The sequence below is a fragment of the Branchiostoma floridae genome, chromosome 11 (genome assembly GCF_000003815.2).
Source record: "Branchiostoma floridae strain S238N-H82 chromosome 11, Bfl_VNyyK, whole genome shotgun sequence".
Lineage (NCBI taxonomy): Eukaryota > Metazoa > Chordata > Leptocardii > Amphioxiformes > Branchiostomatidae > Branchiostoma > Branchiostoma floridae.
The window spans coordinates 16681524-16692942 of NC_049989.1; positions in this window are offsets into that span (position 1 = coordinate 16681524).

Sequence of the window (11419 nt, forward strand, 5' to 3'; positions counted from 1 at the left end):
ACAAATGGTGATAAAACGACGAAGAAAGATGACCAAGTTTGGCTGACCTTGGGTCTTGTCATTGTATCTGTAGTAACCGTGTTTGCTTTCGTGTGCTATACTGTCAAGTCTGGCCAATGGAAGAAGGTACCGTCTAAGCTGAAGGTCCAAATGTTGACATGCATGGCAGTTGCAGATTCCCTTTTTGTGGGGCGTCTGCTTCTACGCCCTGGGGTGGGTTGTGTAGTGTATGCGGTGATTTTGCACTACTTTCTACTGACGGTCTTCACATCTATGAACGTTTTATCGATGGACCTTTTCTTCACATTTCGCACGGTTTCAAAACGAGCAAAGCTGCGCACGTACATGTTGCATACCTGGCTTACGCCGTTGCTTGTAGTCGCGGTGACGGCGTTTGTGGACTTCTGTCCCTGCAGCTCTGTCAGGGTGGGTTACGGAGACCACTGTTGGATCGGCCACCCGACTGGTCGACTGGTTGCTTTTGGGGTGCCTGTCTTCTGTGCCCTTCTGATCAATGCCGTCTTCATCACCCGTGCCTTATTGGCCATACGGAAGTCATTTAATATCGCCGACGCCGCCATGTCTCGCTCGTGGAGCATGAAGGCCTGGGTCTATGTTCGTGTCGCATTTCTGATGGGGTTCACCTGGATTCTCGGTTTTATTGTGCCTTATGTCGACAGCGTGGTGCTTGAGTACATTTTCATTGTTCTTAATGCTTCACAAGGCCTTCTCCTGTCGCTGATGCTGGCAATGACATCGGATGTGATGGAGAAGTGTGGTTCTGCGATCAGGTCATGCTTTGGTCAGGTCGAACCTAACCAAAACAATGGGCAACCCGCTACTGCTGCCAGCCGACACAGTGCCCAGCATACAACTGAAGGAACCGCAACTGGAAGTACAGATATACCCATGGTAACTTTTGTCGATGTTGAGGAAAATAAATCGAAAGACGAACATTTTGTGAGCATCCAAAAAGGCAAAGAACATGCCAATACTGATTGAATAAAATGTTTTTGGTAAGTAATTGAGTAACTTTTTCTCGGCCGTCTTTGTGGGCGTCTGGTGCTTTCCTTTAAGGCAATTCTGACTGGTTCACATTGCATTGCATCATAGGTGTCACTGTTTTACATATTCACTTACGAACATAAATAAAGGTTAGGTACAAATAATCTTATTTAGCAACTTACGACCGGATGAAGCTATTTAGAATCTGTCAGCTTTTCTCTTTTTTTCTCTCTCTTTTCTTAACAAACTACTCATATCAGAGGTATTATTGCAATGAAAATGTCCTTTTTAGAGATATTATTGCAAATATCTATCTTTATAGATGCTTTCTCAATGCATTTAAACTTGATGGACAGCCACTCAATTGGAGTATGGTGAGTCTACACATGCAGGTTCAGCGTCCTTTGTTGACGGGCTTTCCTCGCCTTTCTATTTGCTTCAGAAGCAGCTAATCTCTCAGTTTCAAACGTGGAAACAATTTTGGTGGCCAGCTGCCGCCAGGCATTGCGATCATGACATAGTTTTTCAAGGTTCCGTCGGTCGAAATGTCCATTTCTCAGATAGTATTTGAGAGTGTCTTTGTATCTCTTCCTCTGTCCACCGCGTGGTCGTGTCCCTTGGTCCAGTTGGCCAAACAGAGTCTGTTTGGGGAGGCGGTTATCTGGCATTCGGACACAGTGACCCGTCCATCGTAGTTGGCTACGCATATAAATGCCTCTGTGCTACAGGAACCAGCTTCAGCTAGCACACTAGTGTTAGTACGGTAGTCCAGGAAATGTTCAGAATCCGCCGTAGTGAGCGCTGGTGAAACTGTTCTAGAGCCTTAATGTGCCATCGGTAGGTAACCCAGGACTCGCACCCATAAAGTAGAGTTGGGAGCACTACGGCTTTATACACTTGGAGCTTTGTTGCTGTCTTAAGGTTTCCATTGTCAAAGACCTTTACCCTTAGGTTTGCAAAGGCTGCACATGCATTCACTTGTCTGTGTGAGATTTCATCATCTATGTTTCCTCTGTCATTGAGAGTACTGCCAAGATAAGAGAAATGCTTGACATTTGCTTGAAACCAATGCTGGTGGTGGTTGACCAGGAGCTGGCTGGATCATGACCTTGGTCTTTGACTTATTTGTAGTCAGGCCAAGGAGTTTGTATGCTGAGTTGAACAAGTCAAGGCTGGCTTGTAAGTCTGGTGCCCGGTTGGCTACAAGTTTACAGTCATCGGCATATTGGAGGTCATTGGCAACAACCTTCTGGACTTTGGTGACAGCATTGAGGCGTCTTAGGTTGAAAATACTGTCATCATAGCGATATCTAATGGTGACTCCAGGTGGTAGTTGGTCTTTAACCAGTACTAGAACAGCTAAAAGATATATGTCGAAGAAAGTTGGCGCAAGTACGTATGCACCCCTGTTTTACACCAGTCTTAATTGTGAATGATTCAGTTTCAGAGCCATTACAGAGTGCCTTAGCAGTCATTCCATCATGAAGTAGTCAAAGTATCGTTGAGAATTTCTCATGACACCCATTCGCTTCAATATCTTCCAGGGGGCCTCCCGGTTTAAAGAGTCAAATTCCTTAGTCAGGTCGATGAAAGCCATAAAGAGAGGCTATGCACTTCTCTTGAATTTGTCTGGCGGTGAAAATCATGTCAGCAGTTCCTCTGGATGGTCTAAAATCACACTGAGTTTCAGGTAGTATCTCCTCGCTCAAGGGAAGGAGTCGGTTCAAGAGCACTCTCGCCAAGATTTTACCAGCCGATGACAGATGGGCGATTCCTCTGTAGTTTCCACAGTCTGACTTGTCACCTTTTTTGAAGAGGATAGTTATAACTGCATTCTTAAAGTCGTAGGGTAAGGTTTCCTCTTCCCAGATCCGCAAAAGTAGACTGTGGATTCGGGCTGTGAGGTTAGGTCCACCGAACTTGTTAATGTAGGCCTTGGCAGGGATGCCGTCAGGCCCACATGCTTTTTGTTGTCCATTTGCTTAACCGCCTTTTCAACTTCTTGAAGAAGGGGTACTTCTGCAAGCTCGTTTTTGGGAGGATACATTGGTAGTTTCAAGATGGTTGTCTCCGCGACGGTGGTTTCTCGGTTGAGGAATTTCTCAAAGTGTTCCTTCCACCTGGCTTTGATGCTAGTTTCATCCTTGTGCAGAATGGAGCCATCCTCAGATTTGAGTGGTGCCAAGCCAGACTTGCGTGGGCCAAAGAGTGCTTTCGTGGCCTGGAAGAAGTTACTCGTATCATTTTGGTCAGCAAAAGCTTGAAGTTCCTGTGTTTTTGTTTCCCACCAGGCGTTTTGCATATCGCGTATACGGGTTTGAACCCCAGCCTTTAGAAGGGAAAAGCGCTTATGCTTTTCTGCATTATGGTAGTCATCTTGCCAACATACAAAAGCTTGGCGTTTCCGGGGGATTAGTTCTTGAATCTCGCTGTCATGTTTATCGAATCAATCTTCACTCACACGTTTACGGAGGCCAATGGTGTTCTTACAGGTTTGCAGCAAGACGTTTTTGAGTGACTCCCATTGCTCCTCCACGCTTCCTGAGTGGATAGATCCAAGCTGACTCAAGCGATTGTGCAGGTCAGATTGGAACAGCACTCTTTCAGATTGTGTTTGCAGTTTATAAGTGTTAACTTTCTTCTAGTTACTTTGGGGCCTCTTCGCACTTTCCTCTTCACTGAGATATTCATGATAGTCCAGCATTCATCAGCCCCTCGCATTGTGAGAGTAATCCTCACATCGTGCTGATCTTTCGCTCTTACAATTACATAGTCCAAAAGGTGCCAATGCTTAGATCTAGGGTGACACCAGGTTGTTTTGTACTTGTTCTTGAGGCGGAAAAGTGTATTCGTGATCACAAGTTTATATCGGATGCATAGTGATAAGAGAAGTAGACCATTTGAGTTGGCCTTTCCTACCCCATTTTTGTCGATAACTTCATTCCAGTGTTCAGCATCACAGCCAACTCGAGCATTTAAGTCCCCTAATAGGACTATCTTGTCAGTTGATGGGATTGACATAAGAATGTGCTCAAGCTTAAAACTTAATATCCCATCAGAGATATAGTTCTTGTCAGGATTACTTTTTTTTCAATCCAAGTCTTAACGTCTGCATGTTGAGTATGTTAAACTGTGGATATTTTCAATTTACTTCATAAGCAAATCTAGAACTGTTTCATTTAGTATCTAATATTGTGTGCCCATGTGAGTATTTGATGAAACAAAAGTTTCTCATATTCTTCGAGTGAACAATAAAGCTTTATATGATGAACTTAATGTGATGACGTAAACATATGTTCACGCTGGATCGTAAGTATATATAATGTTAAATTACTGATATAAATCGTTTTTATTACATTTAAAGTCTATTATCATGTCCCCAGGTGACGTAGAACATTGTCAACCATAAGGTCCCTTTGATATTAGTTATGGGTAACACGTAAAAATTCATCCAAGAGCGGCGTTTAGTTAACATCTATTTGGTTAACAGTAATGTATAATCAGCCTGGTATAGACACCAATCAGAAGAAGTGTTCACCGAACATTGACCAATCAGAATAATACCCAGCAGGAAGGAGTGGTCATGGGGTACAAAGATTGTAATTACTGGAATATTTTCTGTGGAAATCTTGTTTTCAAAATCAAATCTGCATCTCCATATGAACCAAATGGATCGATGAATTTTTTTAAATGCATGTGTCATAAATTCAAATTTACAAGTACAGTATCAAATGATCCATTCGCCATACTTGTAGAGGAATATGTGTTTCTCATACTTGTTAGTTTGGATTGGCTATATAATGAGAGAGTGAAGTTAATGACCAACTTTGGATTTCTTCACCTCGTGAATATTTATGCAGTGGTCATAGAAAATGACCAGAAACAATTAATTGTTAGACATAACCAACGATATGCTTGATAGAAATCGTTGTTAATAAAACCCTCAAATTTAGAAATGATGTGTATGCAACGTACACAAAACGCAATGTATCTATGAGCTAAGTAGCAGCGATGGAGATGTGTGTTTGTTTATGTGTCTGTCTGTGTTTGTATGAGTGCGCGCGTGTGTATGAGTGTGTGTGTGTGTGTATGAGTGTGTGTGCGTATTCAAGATTGTGTTTATGGTACCCATTGTAACAGAACAGACAGGAATTTGATAGACGATTAAAAATCTTTTAAAGCAAAGCCTACATTATACGTATACACAGAATGTGATATATCATATGCGACAGGTTGTACTATCATTATATATGAAACTGCATCAAATGATGAAGTATTCATACTAGCCGGTGCCGCAAACCCAGAACAAAAGCTCTCACCAGGACATTTCTTTACAGTTGCACAAAGATATACAACGCACTATAGTACCAAGCAAGTTAATATCAGCAAATTGTGCTGAATGAAAAACAGAATAAAGACGGGTAAACAAAAATAAAACAGCACCACTGTGTATGTGGTGATAGAATGATAATATAGTTGTGTTGTAAAGTATATCTATGTTCGAAGATAAAGATAACATAATTCTTTTCTATTGCATTTATTTTATTCAGTATCAGCTTTTTTAGTCATCATATTGAACAGTAATGGTGGTGGGATTCACTCAACATTATATATCACACACTAAATGAAGCACATATTGAACAGTAATGGTGTTATGATTAATTCAACATTATCACGCACTAAATGAAACACATATAGAACAGTAATGGTGGTGTGATTGATTCAATATTATCACACTGTAAAAGAAACACATACTGAACAGAGCGGTGTGATTGATCCGACATTATCACCGACTGATAAAAAAATATATTAAAAGTAATAGTGGTCTGATTAATTCAATATTATCACACTGTAAATGGAACACATATTGAACAGAGCGGTGTGATTGATCCGACATTATCACCGACTGATAAAAAAATATATTAAAAGTAATAGTGGTCTGATTAATTCAATATTATCACACTGTAAATGGAACACATTAAACAGGGCAGTGTAATTGATTCCACATTATCACCAACTAATAAAAACATATATTAAAAGTAATCGTGGTGTGATTAATCCTACATAATCAGAAACTAATTAAAACACATTGATCAGTAATGTTGTTGTGACTGATTCAACATAATCACACACTAATATTGAATGTAAAAATGATGAAAGGAAAAGGTCACAAATTTCCCCACAAACCTCTACTTGGAGAGTATGAAAACGAGTCTCTTCATTGAATGACATACCAACCTAATGAAACTATTTACGGACAGAAGCCTTTTTGTGTCCGGAGCGCTGTTCATGTAAAATAACTCCTGGCTAATGCGAAAACATTTGTAAATTCTTTATAAATGTTAGTTTTCTACTCAACTTTTAGACAGGTTCAGAGAACAACGTGCTGATTTCATCTGCATGCTGCTATAATTCCAGGTTTCACGTTTTGCTGGTTAGTTTTGTTGCGGATGGTAGGACAGCCGCTGTACAGTGGTGGCGAGAGCTCCGCCTGTCACCTACGGACGTCCTGAAAAACATGAACAGAAGTGGTACGGATAAAATGTGTGTTTTGACATGGTTTATAACTAGGGAATCGATGGTCTAGCATGCTTACTCCGATGAATTCTTGTGGCATGTTTAAAAGATGGAAGGGAGTCTGAAAAAGATTGGAGATAGTACCTGGGACAGTCTGGCATAAAAAGCGATACTCTGTTCCACATGGGTAGTCGTTCCATTTTTTTGTCCAGTAACAGTAACAAACGCAATCTTCGAGGCCCCAAAAGTTGTTTGGCTCTCCCTGTTCCCAGGAGTTGTACGTCCCAAGTGCAGAACCATCCACCCACTCAAAGCTTCCCTCTTCGCGCTCGTCGTGCAGGCCGAACCACAAGTTCCCCTTTACCCGGGACACGAACAAGGAAACCAGGAAGTCGTTGGTCTCGGCGTCTCGAGGCATTGCGAGGGTGCCACCATCTTTACCACATGCCGCGGCCGCATCGCGGAAGGTCTCATGTGTTTCGAAGGCATTGTAGCAGATTCCACGGAACATTGCGTAACCTTTAGGACAAGATACTGGAAAACAGCTCGTCAGCAACATGCGTAAGGAAAGAGTTTGTATATCCAAAATGTTTCAGAATGGTATCACTGACAAGACATTACATTAACTGCATTAGAAGGCCGTATCTTCTATCAGTTTTATTCAATACAAGCGAAATAAGTTAATGATATGAGTTTGTAAAACTCTACGTAAAACACAGCAACAGGCATATATGCACATGTACATCTGGTGACATTATTGGTTATGTAAATAAGATGGTAATGAATACCACACGTGTACGTGCTCCATTCATGATAGAAATCTTGCAGGCATAGGAATTATCAATATGGTAAAACTACCATTCAATAAAGTAATGCGAGTCACAGTTTTTCTGACGCTGCCATGAAAAGAAGAAATTGCCCCCCGCCCGGAAAAACAACCTACCTGGTGGCTTCGAGGTGCGCTCCTTGTCCTTGTCGAGTTTCAAGGCGTCAACAAAGGCAGATATGACGTCTTGGTCGCGCTTTAAGGTGTCAACAATAGTGGACAGTTGGCGTATGTCGTCTTGGGCGCGCTTCAAGGCGTCAGAAGTGGTGGACAGCTGGCGCATGTCATCTTGGTCGCATTTTAATTCGTCAACAGTGGTGGACATGTTGTCTTGGTCGCATTTCAAGGCGTCAACAGTGGTGGATATTTCGTCTTGGTAGCGCTTCAAGGCGTCAACCGTGGTAGACAGTTGGCGTACGTCATCTTGGTCGCATTTCAATGCGTCAATAGTGGTGGCCAGTTCAGATATTTCCTACGAACATATAACCGTATATATGTACGTCAGACCAAACGTTAAACAACAATATGAAAAAGTAGAAAGTTATGGCTTGGTCGACTCAACAGAACAGAGGCAGTGTCAAAGAATTGCTTTACAACAGGCCTTTATGAGACGAGAACGTTTACCCCATTGTTGTTGAGTGCCAAAATGGCAAGTCCCAGAGCGACCAGGCTTAGCAGTACGGCAATGCCCGTGGCCATGTAAGTAAGCTGGGAGCGGATGAAGTTAAAGAGAGCACAGCGGCCACTCGTTCCACCCGGATACAGTCGGTCTGTTAGAAAATATGAGGATTTAAAACAAGAGATTATCTTTAAACTTTAATATCCAACAATAAAAAAAAAGAGTTTTGACTGTCCAACTCCAGTCTTTGTTAACCCTATCCAGACTGGGCTTTTTGGGCCTTCCCTGGCCTTGGGGGTGGGGGGTGGGGTCTCATTCGACCACACCCCCATCGTATTTTCAAAACAGCTTACTGTACGATCACCAAATTGCAGGGGAAGTTAAGCTCATCAAGTTCTATAATTCCTAAAATTTTCATATCATTATGACGTAATATGACGTAATTATGACGTCATTAATTGACATTTTTGGCTAAAACGGGAAATTTCCATAATACCTACATCTTTCACTCAAAAAGTTACCAATAAAGGTTTCTTATTAATATTTAAGTGTAATAAGACTTCTGTTGTCAAAAGCCGACGCAACGGCGTCAAAATGACGTCATAGAATTACGTCATCTGTAGTTTAGCTAACCTCCGTCTTGGATTATCAACTCTAAAATTTTCAAGGTACATTTTTTTCAACATATAACGCTAAAACCCCATGGAAATGGATTAAAACATTCACATGAATGTTTTCTGTAAGAAAATACCACGTAGTGATGAAATCTGAGTGAAAATAAGCTTGTTACACTTTAAATCATGATATTGTCGGCCATCTTGGATTTTGACCACTTACGTCATCTCATTAGCATAATTTATGAATTTTTAATTATAAATGTTTAACTAAGATGTGTTAGATATTAAAGATATATGAAAAGAAGTTTAGTTTAGCAAGAAAATCTTAAAATCCCATTGTTTAAACCAAAATTAGTGATTTTTGTAACATTTGCCTTTCAGAAAACCGTTGCCATGGCAACACGAAAAGTCATGAACTTACTTAATTTTTTTAAAAATTGTTGGCAACAATATTTTAGGAAAACTCACCAAGTTTGGTTGTTCTAGCACAAGCCGTTTGGGAGCTATAGGAGGTCAAATTTGGCGCTGGCACTTTTAATCTCCCCCCCCCACCCCTTCCTTCGGTCTGGATAGGGTTTTAAGGCAATACAAAGACTGACAAAGACTGGAAATGGACAGTCAACAAGTTTCTTTAAACTTTGAGCTTTACTTTCCAACACGACAATTAAAAAAAGGACAGTTTGGGCTGTCCAACTCCGGTCTTTGTTAAGGCATAACTAAGACTGACAAGGACTGGAGATGGACAGTCGACAATTTGGCTAGGACCAATTTTCGTGCTGGTAATTACGTATACAGCTCCATTTTCATCTAGAATAAGCAAATTGAAAATTACACACAGTACAATAAATTACATTACAACCGTTTGTAGAAAACAATTCAAATAGTGACAACCCACACGTATATTGATAAGATCAACAATATAGACGGTTCAGGTAAAGTTAAGAAACAATCTTTTTATTTGCGGAATTCCAATTGTTTTTGTTTTCTTTAACGTACAAATGGCTAACCAATCTTGTCGATATTAATATTATATCTGCCTCTTGAAAGCAACTGAACAATATTGTTACGGTTCATATTTGATGCCTTTGCACGACATATTTTTCTTGAAACAATGCAGTCTGCCGAAAGAAAAGAAAAAGGGTTTTGATTATTGTATATTGGATTGTGCTCTTTGAAGTTTTTGGACCGTTTGTTGCAGTTTGAAGATTTAAAATGACATCGATCGATTGCTTAAAAAATTAGATTTGTCTATGAGTTTTCGTCATAGCGAGATGTAACGACGAGGTTTCCTTACGGTTTTTAAGTCGTAGAGTTATCAAGCAGTCTCTGACAGAACCGACCGCCGGCAAGTATCTAAGACAATCCTTTCGTAACAAGACAGCTAAGAGCTAAATACTGTAAGCCACTTTCGAAATCCTGTGTCTGTTATCATACAGACACAGGATTATAAAGTTTTACCTTTACTTTATAAAGTTTTACCGGATTTGAATCCAAGATGGCGACCAGGGAAGACATCCTTGCGGATGTCTCCCATTAACTGAGTGTTTTCTGCACTCCCCTTAAGCTTTAAATACTCAGAGTACCTCACGGTAACTTTGATGGTGAGGACAAGGTCCGCAAAGAGGAAAAGACGGTCAGGAAGCGGGGAAAATCTACAAGAGGCGGCCAAAAAACTGAACGAGGCGAAGGACTCTGATTCCAACATGGCGGAGAGCTCCCTTACTATTTCCGACATCAAGTCCGCCATTGAGAGCGCACTACAGCCTATCAAGATTGAACTGCAGCAGGTGGCTTAATCGAGTGAATTGAAGGAACTGCGTGAAGAACTTGACAAGATTCTCAATCGTCAAGACGAGTTAGAAGATCGCTTGTCACGCGTAGAAGATAAGATTCACGACTTGGAAAAGACCCCCCTCCCACCCGCACGCGACGTGAGTAACGCTATTAACTCTTTGGAACAATATACACGGAGAAATAGTTTGCGTATCAGAGGAATTCCAGAGGAGGCTGGTGAAAGAAGTGAACATTGTATTCAGAAAGTCTTGAATTTCTGTCGTGTTAAACTGGGTATTGAAATCCTGCAACAGTGTATTGACCGCGCACACCGTGTTGGCGTAAAGACTGGAAACAACTCATCACGGATCATGCTTGTGAAGTTTATTTCATACCAAGATCGCAACAAAGTGTTCCGTGCCAGGACTAAACTAAAGGGGAAACGTGACGACGAGGGAAAACCATTGCTCGTTTCTGCTGACCTGACGCGTGAGAACATGACAACCTTTTCGGCAGCTTTATCGGCAAAGAGGAAGAATCTCCTGAAAGACGTCTGGGTCGACGCCAACTGCCGAATCATCATTAAGCTATCAGACGATACTACCAAGAACGTTGAATGTGTAGATGATTTACCCACAGGCTAGGTGGATAACTGGACTAGATGACCAGGTTAATCTATTCTGGACTGAGTATTTAACGTTACGTACAGTAGCCATCTGCATGCCGTCTGCGAGACATTTTCGACCCGTTGTTATGTTAATGTATATGGATGATAAAGGCAGGTGCCAGATTCCCAAGTCGATCGTTTCTGTTTTCCTTGGGATTCACAGAGGATCTGCCTTTTTTGTACACCCAAGTGTTTTGAGGAATTAAGAAACAATCTTGAATACAGCGTTCGATGGTACTCTTGTAATTGTGGAATTTTCTTAAGACTAGCTTAGGGAGGCGCAACACTCTGTATTCGAATGGGTGAAACAAGTTTTGTTTTTGCTCCCTTAACTCTTGTTTTGTGTGTTGTTTACCTCCGTTCAATCTATTTCGAGTTTATGATTGAGCTAACTG